General features: G+C 36.7%; 1 protein-coding gene across 2 annotated transcripts in view; it reads right to left on the bottom strand.

Moving 5' to 3' along the window:
- The window catches only part of OTUD7A (OTU deubiquitinase 7A), a 98,684-nt gene extending 74,667 nt beyond the window's left edge, over positions 1 to 24,017 (bottom strand). For both annotated transcript variants that reach the window (XM_050903229.1, XM_050903230.1), the window contains exons 1-3: positions 23,975 to 24,017; positions 23,258 to 23,363; positions 1,150 to 1,280 (exon numbers count right to left, since the gene is read on the bottom strand). The gene's annotated coding sequence lies outside the window, so the exon portion shown is untranslated. The remainder of the gene's footprint in view (positions 1 to 1,149; positions 1,281 to 23,257; positions 23,364 to 23,974) is intronic.
- Positions 24,018 to 24,350: the final 333 nt, after the last annotated feature.

Genomic DNA, 24,350 nt, shown 5'->3' with positions numbered 1-24,350 from the left:
AGGGCCCTCATAGTGTGTTGATTATATTCTGGCAGAAAGCAGCAGTGCAAGAGATAAATGTAATGCCACTGATAAAATTGGAATTTCCCTAAAACAAATACCTTCATTTTAAATCAAATTCAAGTATCAATTATTCTTTTATCTGGGAGAGTGATAAAGAAGTAGGCAGTATTATACCGTAATGTACTGGGAATATAACAATTAGGGTTTTAAATGTTAATCTGAGGCCTCTTATTAAATGCACAGTTTCATTAAGTAATGTGCATCTCTTCCACTAGATTATATCTCTACAAAAGCAATATGAACAAGCTAGATTTTTTCCTCATTCAGAATTTTTTCCTTATTTTTTTCCCTTGTTTTCCTCATTTATAAATTTTTCCTGATGCTGCAAGAAGATATTGTTTCTAAATATTGAACATATTCCTCCAGATGTCATCCTTCTTTCAAACAAAGAAGGTATACTGGCCAAAACTCTGATATTAACGCAGTTTTCTCTCACAAACACATATATTATATACTCTGCATGCATAAAATTTACTTCAGTACATAAAAAGCAAGATGTCTGAATAATCATTATTGGATATATGTAACGTGGAGTTTCATTAATTTTTTCAAGTTTGCGTTCCATTAAAAATGAAACACTTGGGCCTATAGGCACCACGAAATGCACGCAGCTCAACAACAAACACAATGAAGACCAGCTTAACCACTTGCTGTTTCTTACATTTTGAGTTATTTAGCCCCCTATTTCTACACTGCGAATTCTAAAATTAATTGTCATAGCAACAGGAGTCTAAGTCTTCATTTACAATGCAGATAATCTTTTTGATCATGTTATTCATGCATAACCCCATAGCTTCTGATTTGCAATGTATCGCAGTTAACTTTTAACGGGGGATGTGGGGAGAGAAACAGAACACACAGGTATGACACTTTGGCGTGCAGCGGTCAGGAAGCTGCTCAACCTCAACCTCTGCTTTACAGCAAGTTACTTCCTCCTATACTTTCATTTAAGAACAAACAGCTGCTGCTGAAAAGCCAGACTGCTAAGACAAGTTCTCCTGTTAAGGCTGCTTATTCTTGAGCTGTAAATAGATACACAGCTGATTAAAGCTACTTTTAAGCAAGTTTTTAATTTGACTTACTTACAACAGACTAAATAAGAGTTCCTTGAGGCATGTGTCAGATGGATGTTATGCTGCTGGTTTGTGGTGAGGAAAATAATCCATTTTTGCCACAGTAGAAGGTATGAATAAGCAAAATTTTGTCCCCTGAGAAATCTGGAAAAAAAGAAGTAGTATATTAGTCATTATACTTATTCTATGCTATTTGAATAATAATAACTGGCAAAAATCAACTTTACCTTTGACCTTAGGAGCCCAATGGATACTGCTCTCAATGCAGATAAATTACCATATACAACAATTTGCATTAAGAAGATTACCTGGGCACAAACCAGACAATTAAGGAAAAAAAAAAAATTATGAACGTACAAAAATATCCTTATGGGTATCCTACGTGAAAATGGCAATTCAAACTTAAAAATTCCTCTAACAGTTCTCTTTCTTAAGATTAATCGAATACACCTTTGGAATTTTTTCTTCTCATAAGCTATCAAAATCTACGGCAATGAACTAGTAAAGAGTTATCCAGGAGAAGACTCTAAGGATAGCCATTTTCTTTCATGGAAAAAAGGGACAAACACACGAAGAAAGAAGGAACACTATTTCATGGGACTTATTTATTTTCAAAAGAAACAGCATTTCCCTTCGCATATAATTTACTCCTATCTCTTAAGTCCTGCTGCTTGCAAATACATAATCCAATTACTATAAGCTTCACCTTATTATTTTAAAAGGCACTTACAATCAGTTTACTGTTTCTTGTTTTTTAATCCATTCACAAAACTCATACGCTTGTAACTGAGCCCAGCCTTATCAAAATCAGGATTTAACAGATATCTGCCCAAACCCTTTCATCATGGAAAACATTCCTTCCGATAATGCTTTTAAAACAGGCAGAAATATAACAAGGTCCACAATTTTTATGAATTTGTGAGAACTATGATAGGAAAACAGAACATTATATTATTTCTCGTTATTTCCTAGAATACATACGGAAATAACCAAATCTCAGTAGATAATAGTCCTTATGCAAAAAATCCCAGTTGTCTGTGTAACAAGTCAACTGTAATATGAAGTGTTTGTGAGCTAATATATAGTACTTAATAAGATTCCTAGCTTTTCTTTTCCTTCACTGTGATATATTTTCATGCAAGAATCATACATCTGACAAAAGAATTATCTTCAATTCTTTGTTGGAACTTACTCATGAAGGTACCACATCACAGATATCCTCATACAGAAGTAGATTATTTTAAAGTTCAGAATAACATAAAAAGAATCATTTCATACATTGCAAAGGAAATATAAGCAGCAGTCAAACCGCATTTACCTATGACCCTCATCTTTATCACCGTCACAGAACTTAAAAAACACAACTGTAAAACCCTCATCAACTTACAGAAGTAACTTTTAATAGCTCTAACACTTTCAAAGATACTTCAACTGCAAGGGATAGAAATAACCATCAAGTGTGAATATGCCTCAACGTTTCCATGTATACCATGTTAACAAACTGAAATATCTACGCTATGAAACTCCTATTAGCTATGGGGAAATAACTAAAAACTCTGTTATGCAGCCTTCAGAATCAAATTATGATGTTTCTGCTAAGGAGACGTAACTTTTTTCACTGCCCTGGAAATAATCAAGCAGTCAACATATATTCCTTTTTTCAGCTACATATTAACAAACAATGATTGAAACATTTTTATAGTTTTGTTCAATGCATCAGCTGCACAGAAAAAGAAACCCTTTTCATCCAACACTCGAACTACTTCTTCAGTTGGAAGAGGACTTAATGTGTGTGCTTGCAGTACAAATATTTTTTTTAGCAAATCACAATGTACCACTTGAATTATGCTAAAAATTATTCCATTTAGTTTGCTGTCGTAAATAAGCGATCTAAAAGATTACCATGGATACTGTGATCGTTAGGGCACAAGGAAATCCATGTAGCTCATCCCTTTTTGGCATTTCTTACACACGCACACACACTGCAGCTTCAAGAATTTATTTAGTTTTCTGGGTATTTTTTTTAGTTTTTATCCATTTCACTGAACACTGTCTTTAACTTGATAGTACAGTGTGCAAAAACTCAAGCTTATACATAACTTGCAGTGAGATTTATAGCAGTTATTGCTATCCCTGCAAATAATTTCTTCAGTCGTTCTGTGAAATACAAGTTCTTCCTTACTCTTCCTTACAAATGGCCTTTCACCTGACTAGTGTATGGGAGATTATAATCATAATCTGTGTAGGAATCAAACATTAAGGCTAACTTCAGATCTTAAGAACTTAATTTTGTTATTATGAATAGTCCTGAAGGAGCCTTCTCCCTTCTCTTTACCCACTGACTACAGAGTAAGCATAGGCTAAGGTTAGCTGCTGTGAATACCCAGTTTAAGATCAACCTCAAATACTGCTTACTCTGTCTGTTGTATTCCCCTGTATAGTGGACTAATAAACTGAAGAATGCTCCCCATATGACCACAACTTGGTCTATGACAAATTATACAGAGATATAAATATACAGAATAAAATTATCATTAGCTATCAAAAGGTTCGTGGTGTAGAGTAATCTCAGCTGCATTTTCTTTACAATTCTGGGGACAAATTTTGAATTTATCTTTTTACATCTGCATGGTCCCTGCAATAATTTCTGTGTGAAGTTAGCAAAGAAAATGAGGAAATACAGATTAAAGATGCTACATATATATTTCAAAACAAAGAACTTGATCTCAAACAGGTCTTTTGAGGGTAGGAAGGAGTCTCAGCAAAATCAACTGAGGCTAGATGGGAGACAAGTTCTTCATTAAGAATGAATATTCACAGTAACTTTCTCAGTTTTTTGCCTGACATTTCAAAGTAATCACTGACAAGGAGTGGAAGAAGCTTCCTCCACCCAGTTTTTAGAAGTAACTCAATTCTCATCTGAGACGCTCATGCAATCCTTTTCCTAAACTCAAAAGGGATCCCATTTTCCACTTCTACTTCTGACAGGACTGAAATACTTCTTACAATATTCTCAGCAGCTTCGGACTAGCCGCGCAGTGCTGAAAACCTTCTCTGCTAATATTCTGTTGAACCTGGATCAGCATCTCCCCACAAAGTCTCAAGTGTGTGCTCACTTCCATTATTTTTGTTTCATGCATGCAATCTGAAGTAGTTTTAGGACAAGACTAAAGCATTATCTTTTATAATATTAGCTTTGTGCTTAGTTTCTGTTAAGACTAGGCTTCTCCAGTATAAGTTCTACATTCAGAATAAAGCCTTACCCACAGTTACATTGCTCAGTGGTTCTTTGCAAAGATTTCATTTAGCTCAAGCAACATATGAAGGAAAAGATGTCTCTAATAATAAGGAAGCAGTAATATTTAAGAAGTAATAACAAGATCACCTGAAGGAAGAGGTTTTTATGTTAAAGATGGCCACTATCAGTACATAGGTCCTCTTAAAGAGAAATGACAAGCATCAAAGAAATTATTATTCTAGTTATGGAAAGTGGCTCTGCCATGTCCTGTAGGTGTCTGTGTTGAAAACTGTGGGGGAAGGGTACAAAATTTGACATACAGCATCTGTCTATAGCTCATCTGCAAAAAAACCTATGACTGGCTAATGTTTCACGTTCTTGCAGACACCTTTGACAGTTCTTGAGCACAGTCTGAAGTGCTAGCATAAACAGATTTTCTTTTTGCACTGAACCTTCATCACTTGAAATCTCTGTAACCATTGCATGAGAAACATCTATCACTTTGTCTATTTCCTAAGTCTCTGTAGTCTGTCACGAGTTACTGATGAAGGAAAAGATTTCTCCTCTAGCTAGAAAAATTCTTGTTACCCTGACTAGTGGTTCTTCCATGTGACAAATGGAACACATTTCTCCCCTCCTTGGCTTATGCTAGTTTGACTCAGAAAATGTGTGCAGGCGATTGAGCTGACAGGGATATGAAGGCAGAAGCTTAAAGGACATCAAAAGTGTTAGCATTACGAGCTTTGTATAAACAGTCGTATTGATCCAATTCTTCAAGCATCCTTTATCTTCTTGTACACAGAGATTAGAGAAAGACTCAAATGCTTAGTTATATGTCAAGTGCACAGTCAACACATTAAGAGCTCAGTATAGTCTTTTAAAGTGGAGTCCAGCATATTCATGCCTTGAGGTAGACAATTCAGCTGCTATTTTAAACACAAGGCTTGACTGTCTGTTACTCTTCACTTTGCATTGTTCCTCACATCAAGGTAAAACACATAATGGTGATTTTTCCACGTTCCCCTTAAAAATACTGATCCCATCAATTGGCTCATCCCACAGCTTCAGCGACAGACTGATGGGAAAGTTTCCCTCTCTTAAAAGTACCCTAAAAATAACGGCAGAATTGAGATTGTGAGATTCAGATTACGTACAAAAAGCAAGTCCTTGTAAGTCCTTAGATGCATATAATGTAGAAAGAATAGCAAGTTACTAGCTTGCCAGGGATTCATATCATATGCTGGAATTCGATATTAAGCATACCAGCTCAGTGTATACAGCAGCTAAATAAGCTACAGTAGGAAGGAGCTCACACAGACACATTATGCAGCAAAACAGAACTGGTAATTTCCCCCAACCCTATGACTCCCATCCTCATTTCTGTGAAACAGGGAGTTCCTCAGTTATTGCATTCAGTTTGGAAAACTAAACTAAGAAGAATAGAAGGCTTAATTCTTTTTCCCACTAAAAACTATGCTTTAATGTCATCTTCAAGATTTTCAAAACAACTAGAGACACAAAGGAGAAAATAAAAGATACAAGACATGGAATCTGGAATGATTCATTTCACAACGTTTTGAAGATGCATAATTTAAGTATAGCAACTATGTGTTTCATTTAAACTACATAAGTAATTGACAGTCTGTGAAGAACCCATTAGGAAAACTGAAAACCATGCATCAGACAAATCTAGAGAGAAAGCACTCCTCCTCCCATTTGAATAGCACAGAACAATATATCGCAGACACAGTATTAAAGGCCATTAAACAACTCAATAGCTATGCTGGTGACTGAGCAGTCACAGCTTGTCATGTAGCTGATCAGAACCTGAAACTTGAACTCTTCCTCAGCTCAAGGTGTCAAGCTGTAGGAAAGTCATGCAGTGAAGGTCATGCATCACATTTTATACTGAGAAAGAACTAAAATATGAATATAATCAATTATAATGGATACTAACCTGTTTTAAGTACTCTGAAGACACTCATTCCTACAGTCAATAAAACAGGATTAAAACACAGTTCTTCTAAATCATGTTCAATTGTTGGAATTTTTGCTTATGTTAAAAATCTGCAAGTTAGTATCAGGGTTAGGGAAAAACACCGTAGTTTTTTTCAATTATGGGTTATTTCTAAAACTTTCTGCCAGGGTAGGGGAGGACAGGAAGGTGTAAGTATGTTATTTTCAATGCCAACTCAACAGATCACTTTTCACGTTGGAAAGGGAAAAATCTGGCAAGTTTTGTTCAACTATCTAAGCAGAGAAATACCAACTCCGAATTAAGTCCTGAAGAAATTGCTGAGAGACATCCTACTGCAGTTGAAAAGATCTCTCTTTTGAATCCTAGGGAAAGAAATAACAGACATTGTACCAAGTGAAGAGCAATGTCAAAGGAACACCTTGCAATAGGCTGAACGCCTCAGATTTGGCCTACATGAGAGCCTTCTATTGATACATAAAATGTTTCTTAAAGAGGAGGGGGGATTTCTCTGTGACCGACAATCACATGCAGCTACAGTTGCACTGGATAAAAAGTGTGCCTGATGGTATAAATTAATTTGTTTGGAGGACTCCTGTAATTAACAAAATCAAATCAGGGTTGACTTACAAATCAGTACCTACAGAAGGTGGATTTGCAATGCTATCTCTGACAGCAAACTTCTAGCAGAGACAAAGCTTCAGATTATCTGATTCTGGCCATTTTTTTCAGCTAGAAGTGCTGTTGAGGAACCAGTCTTGACAGAAGGAGGGAATGGAGTCCCCCATTGCCAGGCAGTGTCACACAGTACATCTGGGTTTACTTCCGTGTCACTGATTTGAATATGATCTGTCCTAAAACTGACTGAAACTTATCCAAGTAGCGTTTGGTAGCCTCTGAGGATGTTAGCAGTATTAGTCCAGTTGATATGAGGAGCATATATTAATTTATATGCTTCTGTGAAATAGTATAGAAATGATTAGAGAAGACAAGACATATGCTAAATATTTCAAAAAAGTTTCAAAACTTTTCAGAGACCTCTCATGCCAATGAGACATATCCTGGAGGACAATAGGAAGAGGTGAAAACAATTTTCTTCAGTGAAATAACAAAACAGCGAGCTTGGTCATTTGTGCCTTTGTCCTGGCTTGTTAGAGTTTGGTTTGGGTTTTTTTGGTTTTGTTTTATTTTTTTGTCAAATGACAACACAAAACATGCAGATCTTTTTTAAAAATAAAGGCAAAACTAGTAGTGCACTATTATAATTCTCCACAGTTTTCTTGGAATCTGTTTCTTTTTTGTGTTGCAACTCCTTTTCAGACTTATACATGTTCGCAAACTATAAATTTCACTTCATTTTCAAGCAAAATGTCTAGTGTCTAGTATGAAATTATCTAGCATTAAGAATGGCTGTTCATCAAAACTTAAAGAAAATATAAGATGCCCTAAGCAGCAAGAAAATCCCTCTTTCATTTAGTCATATCAATTTGGTAACATTCTGTAAGTTTTCTCTCACCACAAGTAAGCTATAGGTACCTCCACAGTCATAAAAATTGATAATCTCTTTGCATTTATAATTTTTCCTGTAATTCAGGCAATATTAAAAAAAATCATTAACAGGAAATACTCAGGCTCAATGAGGAGAGCTGGAAGCTGATGAATCAAGGAAAGTGTTATAAGGAAACATGCAGAAGAATTGTACACAAAAAAAAGCATTAGCAACTAACAGATATCCAAAGTTTGATGTTAAAATAGCGCAGCCTGATTTTTGAGAGCTTTTGAACAGTTCTGACCAACTTCAACAGGATTAATGGATATTCAACATCTCTAAGAAGTAGACCATTAGTTCTAATTGCCACTGTTGTTATCTATTTTTATGTTCTATGAAAAGCAGGACACATTTGGAGTTAAATATCAGTGTGCGAAACAGGAAATTTAGAAAGCCAGAAAAAAAATGGAAATTGCTATTGATTGTAAAATAAGCCTGGGGGTCGGGGAATAAAACCCTTCACCACACTGAATATTAATGTCTACAGGCAACAGCTAAAGAAAATACTAACAGTGCCTGGTTTTTTTAACTTATGTAACAAATTGATACATGAAAACAGCACCTGTAAACTAAATGAAGAACAATCTCTTCTGAAATAAACTGCTCATCATAGACTACTAGACAGAAAAAAGAGGGGAAAATACAAAAGAATTTGTGTTCTCCTTGAGCCTTAGTCAACAAACATGATGATGCCACCACTCTAAGGAATTAGAACTTGTTTTGTAGAGCTTACTGCAAGCTTCAGCACATAAATATCTTTCAGTTCAATCTACTGCAGAAGGAATTACTTATATATTTTTTAAACATCTCAAACACATGGATTTCAGAAATACCTATATTTTTCTCTGCTTTTTACAACAAAAAAGCCCTGGAAAGTAGACAGATTCATAAAACAAAAATTCCTTGAAGCTATCCAAAGTGACATTCTCTTTCACACATTTAATTTTTTTGTCTTTATTTTAAAGACACATTGATCAAACTCCTCTGCTTTGCTGATGATCTGAAGCTAAATGCATAGCAAAGCTGATTGGGAGTCACTGATTATTTTTAGAAACAATGTATCATCACTTTGGACAATACACACCATCAATTTATTAGAAATTTTTCAAAGAAGCATGGCAGAAAATTGCTCTGCCTGACTAGCAGGTCTGCTTATTAGCCAGAAAAGCAAGGAAGAAAGAAAAAATCCTGTTACTCTTGGTTCAAAATAATAAGCTGTGGAGGTGGAGCAGGAATGATTTCAGTGTTGATCTATAATTTCAGTTAGGTGTTATATGAAATACAAATGGCCGGGGGAGAAGAGAGAAAATCTATTATTTTATGTGGGGAGCTGGTCCCACAACAACAGATCAGTGGTGTTTGCTGACAGATGCTCAACAGACAGGCAAGACTATAGACCACATAAAAGGGGGTGGGGGGTGGGGTGGGAGAGAGATTTTGCTTGAAACGCTGTTCTTCCATCACGTGAAAAAAGCAACTAAACGAGCTGATCAAACCAGTGGCTTAAGGAGCGACGAACCACAGTGCAAGAAGCAGAGAAACAGGGTTACTCTCATTTCCCTGATTAGTTTTGCAGAAACCTATTCGAAAAATTATGTTTTTATTGTTTATGTCAGTCACTTTCCACTAAATCAGTCAGTTTGCCAGACAGTGAATACGTGCAATATTCACTCATCTGAGTCAGCTTTTCTCTTATTTACAAATGTTTTGGAAAAACCTCTTGCTTTTCAGTTTGCTGAACCAGTCAATGAACCAGCAGTATTCTCCATTTCATGACAGACAGAATGAGCTAATTTCTTGGAGCTGCAGTCAGTAGACATTGAAAAGCAAACCATCTATGGGGAGTTCATAATACTTTAAAATGTAAAAAGGTACAAGCTGAACTTTATGTAGTTGATAATAATTTGGTTTTTTCAAGCACTAGCATCAAAGTAAAAGTGGTGGTGTCAGGAAAAGGAGGAGGTCGCTACCATCAACGAGTCAAATACTTAAACTTGGATCTGAACTAAGCTCGTGCCACCAGTATTTGTGTTTTAACTAATAGAGAAATGGATCTGGTTATGTGCAACATAATACGTGCAATTCAGAAACTACACAGCACCTGCTGTTTTCTTATGTATAACATCAATGTTTTCTATTATGATGATCTCTAAAGACTAGAGGCTTTAACTAAAAGGAAGAAAAAACACTACTTTCACAAATAGATTTCATCCAAAAGAGATTTAGCTGCAAAGAACTTCTCGGGCAACTTCAAACAGTCCTGAATCTGACCTGTGATTTTTTACACAGCTTATGTGACTAGCTAGTCCACATATACAAATCCACATCTGCTTGATTAAATTAGACTGTCAGTCTCCTAAAGTAAAGCCATAGCCAAAAGGCCCAAAATTACATAAACAACCTCCAGCAGGAGGTTGAAAGTCTGGCTCTGTATTTTCTCTGTAATTCAAATGATAGAATTAAAAGCTCTGAGTAGCATGCCCTCAAACAGAAAGACATTCAGAGAATTTATATTGTAATTGCCATTGCTACATACAGATAAGCAGTAAACTTTCCCGTAATACTTTACCTCTTGAAAGTCAGACACTTTATAGAATGTCGCCCCAGCCAGTGTCACCACTGAAAGCTGACCTTGGAAGTCTTCCTGTCCTATCAGTCCTTCTCCAAACCACTACAAGAATTTAATAAGTGACAGATTTCCTCACATTGTTCTCTGTTCTTTCCATGAACTAATCTATCCATTAAACACCACTGAGATGAAGACACACACACCTGTGGAAGCAAAGACTTCAGTGAGGGCCTTTTTTCCCATATGGAGACAAAAAGTTAAGGACTAGCATAGCTGAAGTGTATTAAGTTTCTTACTGGAGAAACCTGAGGAAAGGACCTGAACTGCTAGAATTATACCACTTTGCCTTCCTAACATGGAAAAGAAGTAATGAAGTAACGTTCGTAATGAAAGTATTGCACATAGGTCAATAGACTCACCTTGCCTTGGCTGAACGCAGGAAAAATGCAGAGTATGTATTGCTCTAAAGAGTGCTAATGGGGGTAAGGAAGAGCAGGGAGGAACTGCAGTCGTTTTTCTTCTCCCACATCCATATTTCAAACAGTCTGAAAAAGTACTGAAATCTTTTTCAGCTACCTTGCGCACTGTATGTAGAGGCGCAAAGATGAAATTTGGGGTTTAGTTTTTATAGCGCTTTTGCTCTTACTTCTAAGCTTGGCAACTTCCTCCTGAACATGAATAAGCTGACTATAATATCAAACAGCACAACATATACTATTTACTCTGAAGAAATAGTGAAGAGTGAAGTTTTATACATCGTTTGCAATTTGCTGCACACTGCTTCAGTAAAGAAAAAATATCCAGTATTCTTGCACAAGGACACTAGACCTTAAAAAAAGAAAAACAGCATTTTAATTGTGAAAGCTAGGAATAAAGTTCATTATAAGAGCACACCAGAAGCTGCACTAACAAGCATAAGCATGATAAGCAACATACAGTCCTGTGACCTTCTGGATTTACAAATAGCTCCAACATTTTTCAGAAACAGGAGGCAGCTCTCAACGCTGCAGGTGCCAATCTCTTCAGTTTTGTCTGGACCCATCTATCTACCTTTAGTTAATAACAACACACAAATACCAGCATGCTTTGAGGCACAGTTAACATTCTGAATTCACAGAATCAATAAACCAATTCCACATGTAGAAAACTTATTTGGAAAATCCTATCAGCTTTGCAGGAAATTGTTCTGTAAGCAGCAGACAGAAGGAAGCCGTGTTTTCTTTGCATTTCTGTCCTTTAATACCCTAAACTTCTACAGCCACCAGCACATCCCAGAGTTAGTCCAGAACCCTGTATGCACTAGACTGTCCAGACAACTGCTGTCAAACAGTGTAGAAAACAGTACAGTCCTAGTTTCAGTCTTTCTTCTCCACCAGCCACAGACTTTCACAAATTTTGTAAGAATTTTCTTAACTTTGACAATTCTAACTATTTTTCAAATTGTACAATGATTTCAGGGGAACTGGGAAGAATGATACATGGATGGATGGGCATAAGTCTCATTAGAGAGACTGTTAGAAAAGCAGGCTGAAAATGCGTTGCCCCTTTTCATGACACTTGATATCAGTTCAAGACTGCATGCCTGTGAGTTTGCTAGCATGACATTATCCAGTGATGTCTGATTTCAAAACTTCATTTCCAGCTCAGTATAACCCTGATTTGTAGATCCTAATGGCAGAGTTGAAGGTTTACCCATTTAATCAGCCTTTCTTCTTACCAAGAGATGGAAAAAACACAGTGCAAGAATTTCAGAACCCCTAGTCTGTAGCCAAACAAGTCAATCTGCAAATGGAGATCTGAAGTTCTCCCTGGACAGTTAACAGATGTAGACGGGCTCTACTAAGGTGCTCTAGTTGCGCTTCGGAGTCTCCATTAACTATTTTGGGAGTCTAGGTACCTAACTCCAGGAAGATAATTAAAGTCACATCGTATAAATACTCTGTTATATACATTGCTTAAAGATTGCAGTCAATTTTTCAACATGTTGGATGAATTCAGACATTACAAGAAATGGTAGTGTAGAATTTAAATATCTGTACCAACAATTAAATACTAAATATACATATATTAGTGTTTCCTTATGCTGCAGGACAGGGAGGTATCTTTTTTTTTTCTTGTGCAGCAGAGGTAATTTTATCACTTTTCTTTCTTTGAAGAAGCTGACTGTTACTTATCAGTAACTGCAAGAGAAATTGGAGATTTTGTCTCACTGGTCCAAGAACATGGAAATTAACAGGCACAGTATATCTCAGTTTTCACTGTAACACTGTTTACCAAACCAATTTAATAATGTATAATCCCTTTTTTTAATTGCTGGGCTTTTAGAAACTGAACATTTAGGAAGAAGAAAGCTATTTTGCATACAGCTCTGCTTAGCTCCAGCTTTCAAATAAAAGTCATCTGCATAAATACTAGAATGTGTTATGCCCTTTTCTTATTTCTTTCTAATGAGTAAGACATATTTTTCTATTATTTTTAGAGGCACACTGGGAATTCCCCCAGTGCTTGTCCTTCCTATACTGCAAAAGGTTTGATATAACACATAAAGTAACTGGACAGTCATCAACTTTGTTATTTTTACGGCTCTCATGAGTGGTTCCAACCTCAGCAACTTACAGAGTATCGCTGTTTCACAAGAAGTATTGTAGATAAGTCAGATGGCATTCAAGAACACACAAGCATCCCTTAGTATTTTTAAGGTCCTGTCATTTCCTACTACAAAAGCTGTTCTCGATAACCAGGGGTAGTGACTAGTATGGTTTCACCAAGTAAGAGATACAGAGAAGAAACAACTGGCTTCCTCTTGGGTGGCATCTCCCCTTGGTGATGCTTTAATCGTCACAAGAATCAGAAGCGTATTTAACAAATTGTCTTGTTCCATCATAGTATCGAGCAATTCAGCAGACGCTTTCAGAATCAATGAAAAAATTTATTTAAATCATTTATTTATATGTATTAAAATCTCTGCTGACAACAATCACTGAAGAGAGTGCAAATCTTTCTTAATTTCTGCATAAAGGGAAAGATCATTCCCTCACAAAATAAAGTACCTCACCATAAAAATGTATCCAATTACTTATGCAAATTTTCAACCAAGATATTTTAATAAGACATCCTTTTAATCCCTGCCTGTTTAATAAGACAAATAAGACATTTGTTAGTTTATTACACCACCAGTGCACAATTCATTTTTATGATACAGCAACAGTAAGTAACTTCAGAACACAGAGGAAACAGCCAAATCTCATAGCCTCCGGAGAAACAATCAATATATGGAACATAATTACATGCAGTATGCATTTTGCAAAGGATGTTGACTCAGTTCCAAATTTAGCAAAATGTGACCAGGAAATAAGTGTCTGGAACTTAACCACAGTCTGTGTTTGACCCTTTTCAGTCTTGAAACCTACTATTTGCCAAATGTCATTTCAGCTTATACAAGTGTTAAAGATCCTCTAGTCCTTTGTAAAGAATTAACTGCTCCACGAAGAGATTTTTTAGAATCTTACTGGTCTAATTTACACTGAAACTTACTTTAGTTACTCAAAAGGATTTTATTCTCTCTAGATAAAGTTTCCAAAGATTTTTAACATCCATGTGAAACCAACAGTGTCAGGTTTTAATGCATGAAATACACGGTGGTAGTTCAAGAAGAAATGTGAGAGGAGATGATTTACTTGGAAAGGACTTACTCCCTGTCTTCTCTATCAACATATCAACTGGCTCCTTCTTCTTTTAGCTACACAAACAGTACCAACTACTCCATCCATATGCTCTCTGCCCTTATAGGCATTAATAAAATTGAGAGATCAGGTATGGATAGTTTTTGTCCAATTTTATTGGAATTCTTTTTGTCTTCGCCAAAGGGGTAACTCAAAACTACACTGATTTACTTGTAAGTATGTGAATCTGAATGAACTTAGGTTGGAATACAGTTTGGTTCTGCAATGATAAAAATTTATTACAGAGCCCATGCAGCATCTAGAACAGCTGACATACTTATTTCGAACTGTCCTGATTTTAAAGGTTTAATACATTAGAAACTTGGGAGTTGCTAATCACCTTATCTAAAATAGTAATACTTCGAGAGAGACAAAGATCACATTTTCATCATGTAGCCACTGTCTACTAGCTTAGTCTGTAGACGCTATGCTAATATGCGCATCATATTATTAACAGTAAATACAATGGAACAGAAATTCTCATGGACTTCATGCTAAATAACTATAAAAGGAGTGTTTAAGTACTATGAAAGTCTTTATACTGCATGAAATGTTTAAACTGTATCCTTCTACTGCTCTAGATTGATTATTTTCATGTTACAATATATTAAGGCCTTCTTAGATTAAGGTGAATTTCTTTAGAATGACAGACTCTTGCTCAAACTGAACCAGTCAGTATTCTTTTTCTTAAAAATACATCCTGATGATTGGACTGTCCAGTGAGAACACATATTATTTTTTTAAAGCGTACATTTAATTATTTTCATCCAGGTCTAGAACTACCTACCTTGGAAAAACACAGCTTTACTGCGAAAAAGGAATCTTCAAGACAAAGAAAAATTTCCTGAAATTCCATGAGAACCTACCTTGGACAGAATTGACTGACATGAATTTTTGTTTGGATACACCGGCCTGAAAAGCTGTGTGAAGTTACTGCTTTACAGACGTGGCTTCTTTCAGTGGTGAAAAACATGATTTACACAGTTTGTACAAAAGAGGATGAATCTCATTTCTCACTATGGAACAGGGCTTAGAAGTATTTTACTCTATTTCTGGTAATTAGCAAAAGTATTTTGATTTCATGAGGACTAAGTAAATTAGTCTAGTTCACAGTGATAAAATAAGTAATGAAACTTGTAAAGGCATATACCAGAGGTAAAGAGCATGAACTAGAATGTTTATGTTTTCTACATTTGAAAAAGCAAAGCTACATGTTTGCACTCACTGACAATATGTACCTCATACAACAACATTATTGTTATTATGTAACAAAATTTTCTCATAATAGACACTTATTAAAACAACCAATCCAACTAGCAATTAAATCTCAAAATGATGGAGCATTGCCTGTAATTAAAACACACTTCTACTTCCACCCACGTTAGGCAGAGCAGCCTGAGTATCCTAATACAGCAGTTAGGCTTTATTAATTGTATCTTAATGAGGATTCCTAAGACAAATTCAATATTGAAATTCAAATATACTAAAATCAAATGGTACATAGTCTTAAATTAGCCTCAAATTAACAGTAACTGCCGAATGATGAATTCAAGAGTAAGCTGCCTGTAGTGACAGGTAATGCGTCCCAGTTATTTGCAAAACCAAATACCACTGCTCTATAATAAGTCAACACACTTCTGTAAAAATACTACCACAGCAATAGCCAAGATGACACTTAAATAAAATGGAATAATATTTCTGTCTTATCACTCTGACTACAGGTTACATTAACTGCATGAGAAAATTAAAAGTGAGATTTGTTTTCTATTGATAACCACCACCTCATTACTGGAAAGTTCTGGGACATTGCTTACATCCCAAAGAAGGCAGTTTCCTAAACACTTGTAAGTGGTAGTTTGTTATGCTTTGGGTGATACCATCACCAGCCCTGCAGGAGACAGCAGACGTCTGATGCAGATGTGTAAAATAAACTAGAAGTTATCAGATTTCTTTGCAGAGGATGAGCCCAGAGCAGACATTGGGAGGGAGGGTGAGAGACACTTGGGCTTATTTACAGCCCAGAACCCCCCCTTGTCAAAGCAGACGTTGAGCTTAGTAGGAACTGAAGGGTTTACACAGTACAAGCTACAGCTTCAAGACAGCCACACAACAGCATCTGTGACTTTAAGCTTTAGCCATCTAAGCCGTGGTTTTCTTTTCCAAGTCATGCATCAGGGAACACACAGAGAAATAAGTTCTGTAAAGTTGGTAAAAAGAATATCCAAGAAGGATCTATTTTTGCAACAGATGACTAAATGCTTAGAAGTGAATTTTGCCATCAAAAGATTTTTAGATTGGCAATGTAAGGCGGAATAATAGGTCATTTCATTTCCTCCTTTTTCTTCAGATCTGCAGGTTCCCTGGTCTACTCTAATTTCCTACTCTTCTAGTCCTTGAAAAGCAAAATCTAACAAAAGTATACTGTAGAATTAGATACTTCAGATGTATAGATGAGACACATCAGATAGATTTGGTTTAGATTAGATACGTAACAGCTAATAGCATATACTGCTAACTGGTATTACCTGAAATCAAGGTTCGAGAAGGTAAACCACACAAGCCATGCAATGTTATGACTCCTGAGAACCAAGTTTAGAATTGTTTTCAGTTAAATTAGGCACAAAATGTGGAAAGATTAGAGTCTAACTTGTCTTATGCAGGCACGCCTTATCTCTATTTGACCACTATCACTAGCAAGAGACTGGAATTGGCTGTAGTCACTGCCCCAAATAAAATAATCACTTTTAAAAGATTAAAGAAGCCATTAACGTGGATTGACTTTGCCCCAGCAGAACAGAGCAATGCAATCTGTTCAGTGCTGGTGATCTGGCAAGGACAAATAAAATTAGTCTGACACCCGAGTAGAAAGATAGGGACTTGCAGATGCTGAGTGCAGTGTCCAAGCTCACAAGGACTTTTGAAGTGACAATGGTTTCAGAGGAAACATTCTATATGCAACACTTGGATACAGCTTTTTCTTCATGATCGAACTGGATACTTAAAAAATTCTCAGCAAGGATCCCAAAGGTTTTACCAATATCATTCTTAATCCTCAACAGCTTAAAAAACAGTTCCCACAGAGGAGGGTGGAGTTCTGAAAAAATTTGTGCATCAGCTATAGAGAGAACTGATGAGCTCAGGAATAGTTAGGAGCCTTAAGATAGTTTGGTACATCAAGTCCCACTTCTGAAAGGGAGAGACAGACAAAGAATCTATATTCAAGAAGACACTTTTGGTAGTCAGAGGCAAAAAAACCCCAGGATCTAGACACAATTCAGGCTTGAAAGTAGGAAAGAAAGATTTGTGAATTCTAACTTTGCTCCTTTGCTTGACTTCATCCACATGCAATCCAGTCTGTTTACATGTATTTGGTATGAAGGTTTGCTTGTAAGGAAACATTTTTGTCATCTCTCTTTTTCTAGACTGTATGAAAATCTCATTACTCAGAATCTGTGTGTACAGAAAGAACACTCTTCAGTATGGAACTATTACCCAGGTCTATATTTATGTTCTTACTCCATCCCCTGAAAGTATGAAGAAAATTATTTTCTCTTGAAACTGTATCAGATAATATTCAGATAATTACAACTCAACAAGGAAAGAAAACAGAACGGACAAAAATAATTTCAGGTCCCCGGATCAATACAGTATGTTCAACAAACTTCACAACTGTCAGATGTAGAAATCCAGCTCTTTCTGAATGACTGTCTATTGACTTCATAAAACAGTGTAGCAGAAAAACAAGACCGTATTTGCCAAAGCACAAGAGAGCACAACGCTAACAGTGGAATGCACAACTAGTCCGTTCAGCTGTTATACATAGGACAGAAAATGGAAAGCAGTATTAGTCAAGGATACCTTTTTCATCTCTTTGAGAGACATTTGACAGTTGAGATCACTTCAAGCATTTACATTGGCTGTTGTTCCTGGATAAACAGGTTAGCTCACAAGTACTCCTTTTTTTTGTAATATGCGCATTTTCTTGCTAGCACCTAGCACGCTCTCATTTCAGAACTGCATATTATAAGACAATGTTCCTTTGTGCCATTGCTCCTCTGCCATCAAAACAGAGCCCCCCGACCTTTTTTAAACACAAATGTATTTATCATTGCTTTGCAATAAGTTTGAACAAATCAATGTTTCTCTCATTTCAAAAGAGTTACAAAAGGACTTAAAAGGAGACAAAAAGAAAATACATGTCTTTCCAGCACTCTATTCTATGAAAGAGAAGCACACCTGCAGTAGTATAGTGTCCTGGTTTCGGCTGGGATAGAGTTAATTTTCTTCCTAGTAGCTGGTATAGTGCTGCGTTTTGGATTTAGTGTGAGAATAAGTGAATGTTTCCCTTGAAATTGCAATAGCATAACTTAATAAATACATTAGCAAAGAACAGTGCAGGCTTTATTTTTTAATGTCTAGAATTGAGAGACTGATTTTTTTTTTTTTAACTCAAGTAAAATCCATGTTTTCCATTATTTTTTTCCTGATTTTTTTCCAAGCTTCACACTACCTGCAAGTTATTGACATTTTTCCAATCATCTTATTTTCAAAATCTGTTTTAAGGTTTGTCAGTACAATGTTCATGAAAGCTCAGAACTCTGCTACTGACAATCACTCCACTGAAGACTGTACTGCCAGTAGCAGAACAAGGTTACGGCTCAGGCTTTAAAAGCACAATCTCCAATTTAAACAGAAAAGTTTAGTAGAAAAATACACCATTTCAAAGGCAGCTAAAACCGGCACCTGCAAAAAGACAGTATAATTTGCCAGCCAATAGTCTGCCCTAAACTCTATGATCAATGATAACTATTCACCATCTTTACTACACAAATTTCTTATATTTAGAATAGATTGGGAAATATCAAAAGTATTAAAAATAATTCTTTTGAGGCAAGAGAAGATTAAATTAGAGTTAGCTAGCTTAGAGGATTCTCCTGTTTGAATTTCACACTTTTTTTTCCCCGATTCCCTTCTACTCAAAATACCATGAACCTGCCGTTATGTTCCCTAAGTTTTGCTAGAAGCACTGTCTTGATATTTTTGAGCTCTGCCTCCCCCATTCATCCATTCCTCATGGTCAACTTATCTTATGATACATGCTCACGTAATCCTGAATAATAAAAAAATAATAAACATAAAAATAATCCGATAGAAAGATGTATTTTTTTTGTATCACTGCAGGTGGCTAGGTTCGTATCTCTTTATTATCCAATAATGAAAAGGCCCTTCTGTAAAGCAAACCGGAAAACAGATGCTATGAATTTAACCATGAGAAACACTGCTGAACTCCCTGACATCTATGGGGCTGAAGTTTCAATACTGACTGATGTAGAATAAATAGTTATTAAAAACTCTCAATAAGGTACAGTTGAATCAAGACACCTAAAAGAAATTTAAGTACATCTACTTTAAAGCTAAGAGTCCTAATAAGAAAGAGCTTTAAGTTCTGTCTGATCTACAAATCCTATTCCTGACACTGGAGTGAGCTAACACCCTCCTCTCCTCATACTCACGCTTTCTGTTAACAATCTATATCTAACAACACAAATAAAGTATTTATGCAAAAATCTGCATAGCACTTATTAAGGCCATTCTGAAGGGCATTAACACCCAGCCACACCTTGATCACAGTCAGACAGACCATCACAAATCCATGCAACTCTTGAAGGAGGCTCTGCAGACTGGCCTTATGACCAGCCGGTCATCAGAGATACCAGGGTAACAAGCATTATTCCTCTGAGTGGCCTCATAACACTTGCCTCCTACCATGCTGTAGATTTTAACAAAAATTGAACTGCACACCTTTTCGTAGATTAGGCACTCCCCCTCTTGTGCTCAACAATGTGTTTCCTTGTTTTCAGAACAGCATCACATTCCCATAATATTCCCAGCAGCTTTCTAGATCCTCATCACAACTAACCAGTTTATGAATAAAAACATTTAGATACGTTTAAAAATTGTTTCTCCTTCTTACACTCCAGGCCCAATTCTAACTGGTTCTAAACCACCTCATGTATTTCATAACTTTCATCTGATTTAGGTGCTTACACTAGAGCAGAAAGCATGCTTGAGTCCACTTTAATATTAAATAAGGCTTTCCTCATGGCTCCAGCTCAAGGAACACATGGTTAAAAATACAGTCAGATTATTGTTTATATGAACACCTTTTGTGAAGTTGATAGAGCTTGCAAATACTGGATAGGTTTGGTTTTGCAATGGATCCCATACAATTAGTAGGTCATAAGCACTGAATCATCTTACAAGGTGCTATAGACTACTACAGAGAAAGTTGACATGTTTCATGGAAGTTAGTCATGATAAAGTTACCAAATTACACACTGATAAAGATTAAGAAGAATTTCCCTTACAGTTCCAGGAATCATTCCTAGAATTTACAACAATAACAAAAGAAGATAGCATATTTGCTTTTGTTTAAATTAATTCTGAATTAACTCAATACTGTCATATTTGTAGATGCACAAGTGCTCAGGCCTATCTCTGTGTGCAATAGGTGGGAAGCCTCTGCCCAGAAGCTTGACCTGGTACATCCTTACAAGGCACTGAGAAGACATGTGTGAGAACTGGGATAACATAGAAGTGGGAGTCTAGGAAAACCTGAATAAAGGAAGGCAACAAAGAAGGGAAGCTATGAGAGAGAGAGAATTATTGTCATGAGGAGTGGGGACAAAGGCAGTGCACCTATAGCAAACCATAGGCTTCATTAGTCCCCACTGCTGTTAAAAAAGTTGTTTACAGTGAATTTCAAACCCAAGGTTAAGCTTCAAAATTAGAAACAAATTAAATCCGTTAAATGAAGACACCAAGGCAGATACATTTTCCATGCTGCAGTGCTATGGACTGTTAGAAGTTCTGTTACGAGTCCTTCACAATCACAGTGAACAATGACAGGAAACATACATTTGCAGTAATGGAAAATTGATCTCTACTACGTATTTTGTTATCCTGAAATCCTTAAGCATTGAACTTCCATTTTATGATCAAAAAATTATTAGGATTCATAGCAGTGAAAAAAACCCAAGACCCAGCCTCCAACATCTGGGAGGGGAGGTGGGGGGGAATCTCACAATAGCATTACTGCTGCTGTCCTGGGTTCAGCTGGGATAGAGTTAATTTTCACAAGAAACTGAGAGAGGGCACAGCCAGGACAGCTGACCCGAACTGGCCAAGGGGATATTCGATACCATATGACATCATACTCAGTATATAACTGGGGGAGCTGGCCAGGGGGAGGAGGGATCGGGGCTCGGGAATGGGGAGAGCATCGGGTTCCGGGTCGTGAGCAATTGCATTGTGCATCACTCATTTTGTACATTCTTTTATAAGCATTGTTGTTGTTATTACTTCTTCTCTCCTTGTGTTGTCCTATTAAACTGTCCTTATCTCAACCCATGAGGTTTTACCTTTTTCTTCCGATTCTCCTCCCCATCCCACAGGGGTAGGGGGGAGGAGTGAGCAAGCGGCTGCATGGTGCTTGGTTGCCAGCTGGGCCTAAACCATGACAGTCCTTTTTGGCGCCCAGCATGGGGCCCAAAGGGTTGAGATAACTACAGATCTGACCAGAACATGTTAAAACAAATTTTTAATGCGCATGTCTTATATTAGTTAAATAGTCACTGATCACAATGTTGGTTCATTTGTTCGCGTGGTGGTGTTATGTAAGTTCTTATATGCACTATGTATTCCCTGCGGTGATGTTTATCACCTCTGGGAGAGGGATCAGGACTACCATTTTGCTGTATTGGGTAATGTCGACTTATGATATGATTACATCACTGGTCATGAGGTTAAGCTGGTATTTGTATGCGGCACTGTTGTCATGCCCGTACCTCGGTGCCCTCTCTCGAGATTTATTAGTAATCGCACCCATTCTATGGGGAAGAAGGGGGGATAAACCAAAACAGCTGTTCTTTATGAAAATGTTATAGAACACTTCATGCATGTCAAATATAATAACAACAGATCACAAAAAAAAAGTTAGAGCTTCCAAAGTCGCAAATATGCACAGAAGTCTTCTATATCTACATGAAGATATTATAACACATTGTTCATTCTAGCAAAAAAAGAAGACAGATTTAAAATCTGAAGGCTGCATGGCCTCCAGGTCATGATTCCCCCAATGGTATGCACAGCCAAAGGTGCTAGAAGAATATCCTGGCCGTAACACCCTGTAGGTCAAATTTAGTAAATGCAAGAATGCAGAATTTTCATTCATTTCTCTTGTGCATAAGCATTATAATACAGTGTTTAATTAGATCCTCAATCTGGTATTTTCATTCAAGATCCTTGCTTTTAAACATTTTGCAGAATCAACAGGGCTCACAATCAGCAGTTTTTTCAAATGTTCAGTTGAACACGACCATGCAATTGTGGCCCCAGGAATTTGACTTACTGTAACCTTTTGAACCTCTTGAAGGGAGGTTCAGGATTTTTTTTCTTTCCTTCTGTGCTCATCTGTTCAGTACATACACATCTCACAAAACATTAATGAGCTTAGTTAAGAATGTGTCTGTAAGGTGTGCAATTTTAAATATATATATTTATATTTATTTATATATATATTTATACTATTTTAAAAATGGAGCCAAGGAAGACAGATTAGTTTAAAAAGCATTACTAATTTTGAGTCCCTGCACTTTATTACAATTTTGCAACTCAAAATTAAAAATCTAGTTCCTATGTACTTTATTTTCAGCAAAATGTTCAAGATAGTGTTCAAGATAGACCCTGTGGCATCAAATTAAGAATACAGACCACAGTTTCTCATACTTTTCTCGTGTACATGGTAGAAAGTAATTATTTTCAGCTCCATTTAGTTTGCTGCTTTAATTTACTGAAGTTCCCCTCAAGCAGTTCTGTGGACCTAATGTGGCAGAGGAGAAAAAAGCAGTAGGGAAGAACTTCTCAATCCAGCACTGCTGCCAAGGAAGTGTTATGCGTAACACACTTCCAGGGAAGGAGAAACATCTGTGTGAAAAGTTTGGTTTAAGCAATGTATTTAGCATCACTGAGAAATTCTGTAGCAGAAGCAGGGACAAAATCCAACTCACCATGGTAGGTTCTACTTGCAAAAATCTCCCTTCTCTCCTGCATGCCCTATCTCATTTTGGTGAAGCAAATGAAGCAGGCATCCGCACCAGTAAACCCACTTTCTCCCTAGGAAAAGGACAGAGAAGTCAGCAAGTAAATGGCAATTTACAGCAGCTGATAATCAGCTAAACACCACTTGTTTAGCAAATGTATTGTTCAGTTCACTGTCCTTACCAAGGTTATTACTATGGGGATCTTCCATTTAAGTCTCACAATGGGTTGCACCATGTTATTACAGAATGAGCTGTTAAGGAATATAAAAGCAAAGAACTAAGCCCAAAACAGAGCTTCTGCAGTGATGGATCAACTGCTGCAGCAGTTTAACATGGTAATGATATGGATGGTTTTAGGAACTTATTTAGCATCCAAGCTTTAGGAAGCACAGATAAAGATTCATTTAACAAGTAACACTGCATCAACCGTCAGCTCTATGTTGCCACAGGCAATAGGCATGCTGTTAGCTTGTTAATAATTTTAGTTGGTTTCTTTGGTTGGCTACACTTAATTGTTGTCAACCAGAAAACAAATTAAATTCTTGTTTTCTTTGCAAGGCCCTTATGCTCAGCATTTCAAAACAACTAAATGACAGATGCTAATTTGGGGTGTGGAGGGGATGTTTATAGCTACTTACAGGAATGAGGTAGGTAGGCCCCTGTTTCTGTTTCTAATATGTTTACCTATTTAGGAAGGCAGGAGGCAACTGTCCAGCTGATTTTACTTCTGATTTTGAAGCTCTGCAGTATCATGTGCCTGTGAGAATGGAGAGAAGACCAGAACATGTTTTACTGTTTTACTCCAAAAGTGACACTGTAAAGTACTGTTCTGCATCCATTTATCATTCCCACTACGCACCCTGACACTGGAATCTTAATCTGCAGCACTATTATGGAGAAAGAATTTCTTCCTTTCTTTCCCAAGATTGTTATAAGCACTTCAGTACCTCACTGTTGAGGTCTCAATAGCTTTTCCGTCAAGAACTTCAGCCAGAGCCCAATCCAATTCAGATTAAACAAAAGAAACATTCATTATCAAACAGAGAAACAGAAAGGAAGC

Source organism: Gymnogyps californianus, chromosome 11, assembly GCF_018139145.2.
Source record: "Gymnogyps californianus isolate 813 chromosome 11, ASM1813914v2, whole genome shotgun sequence".
Classification (NCBI taxonomy): Eukaryota; Metazoa; Chordata; class Aves; order Accipitriformes; family Cathartidae; genus Gymnogyps; species Gymnogyps californianus.
Note: the sequence above shows the minus strand (reverse complement) of the source record. Positions and strands in the feature narration are given on the sequence as shown.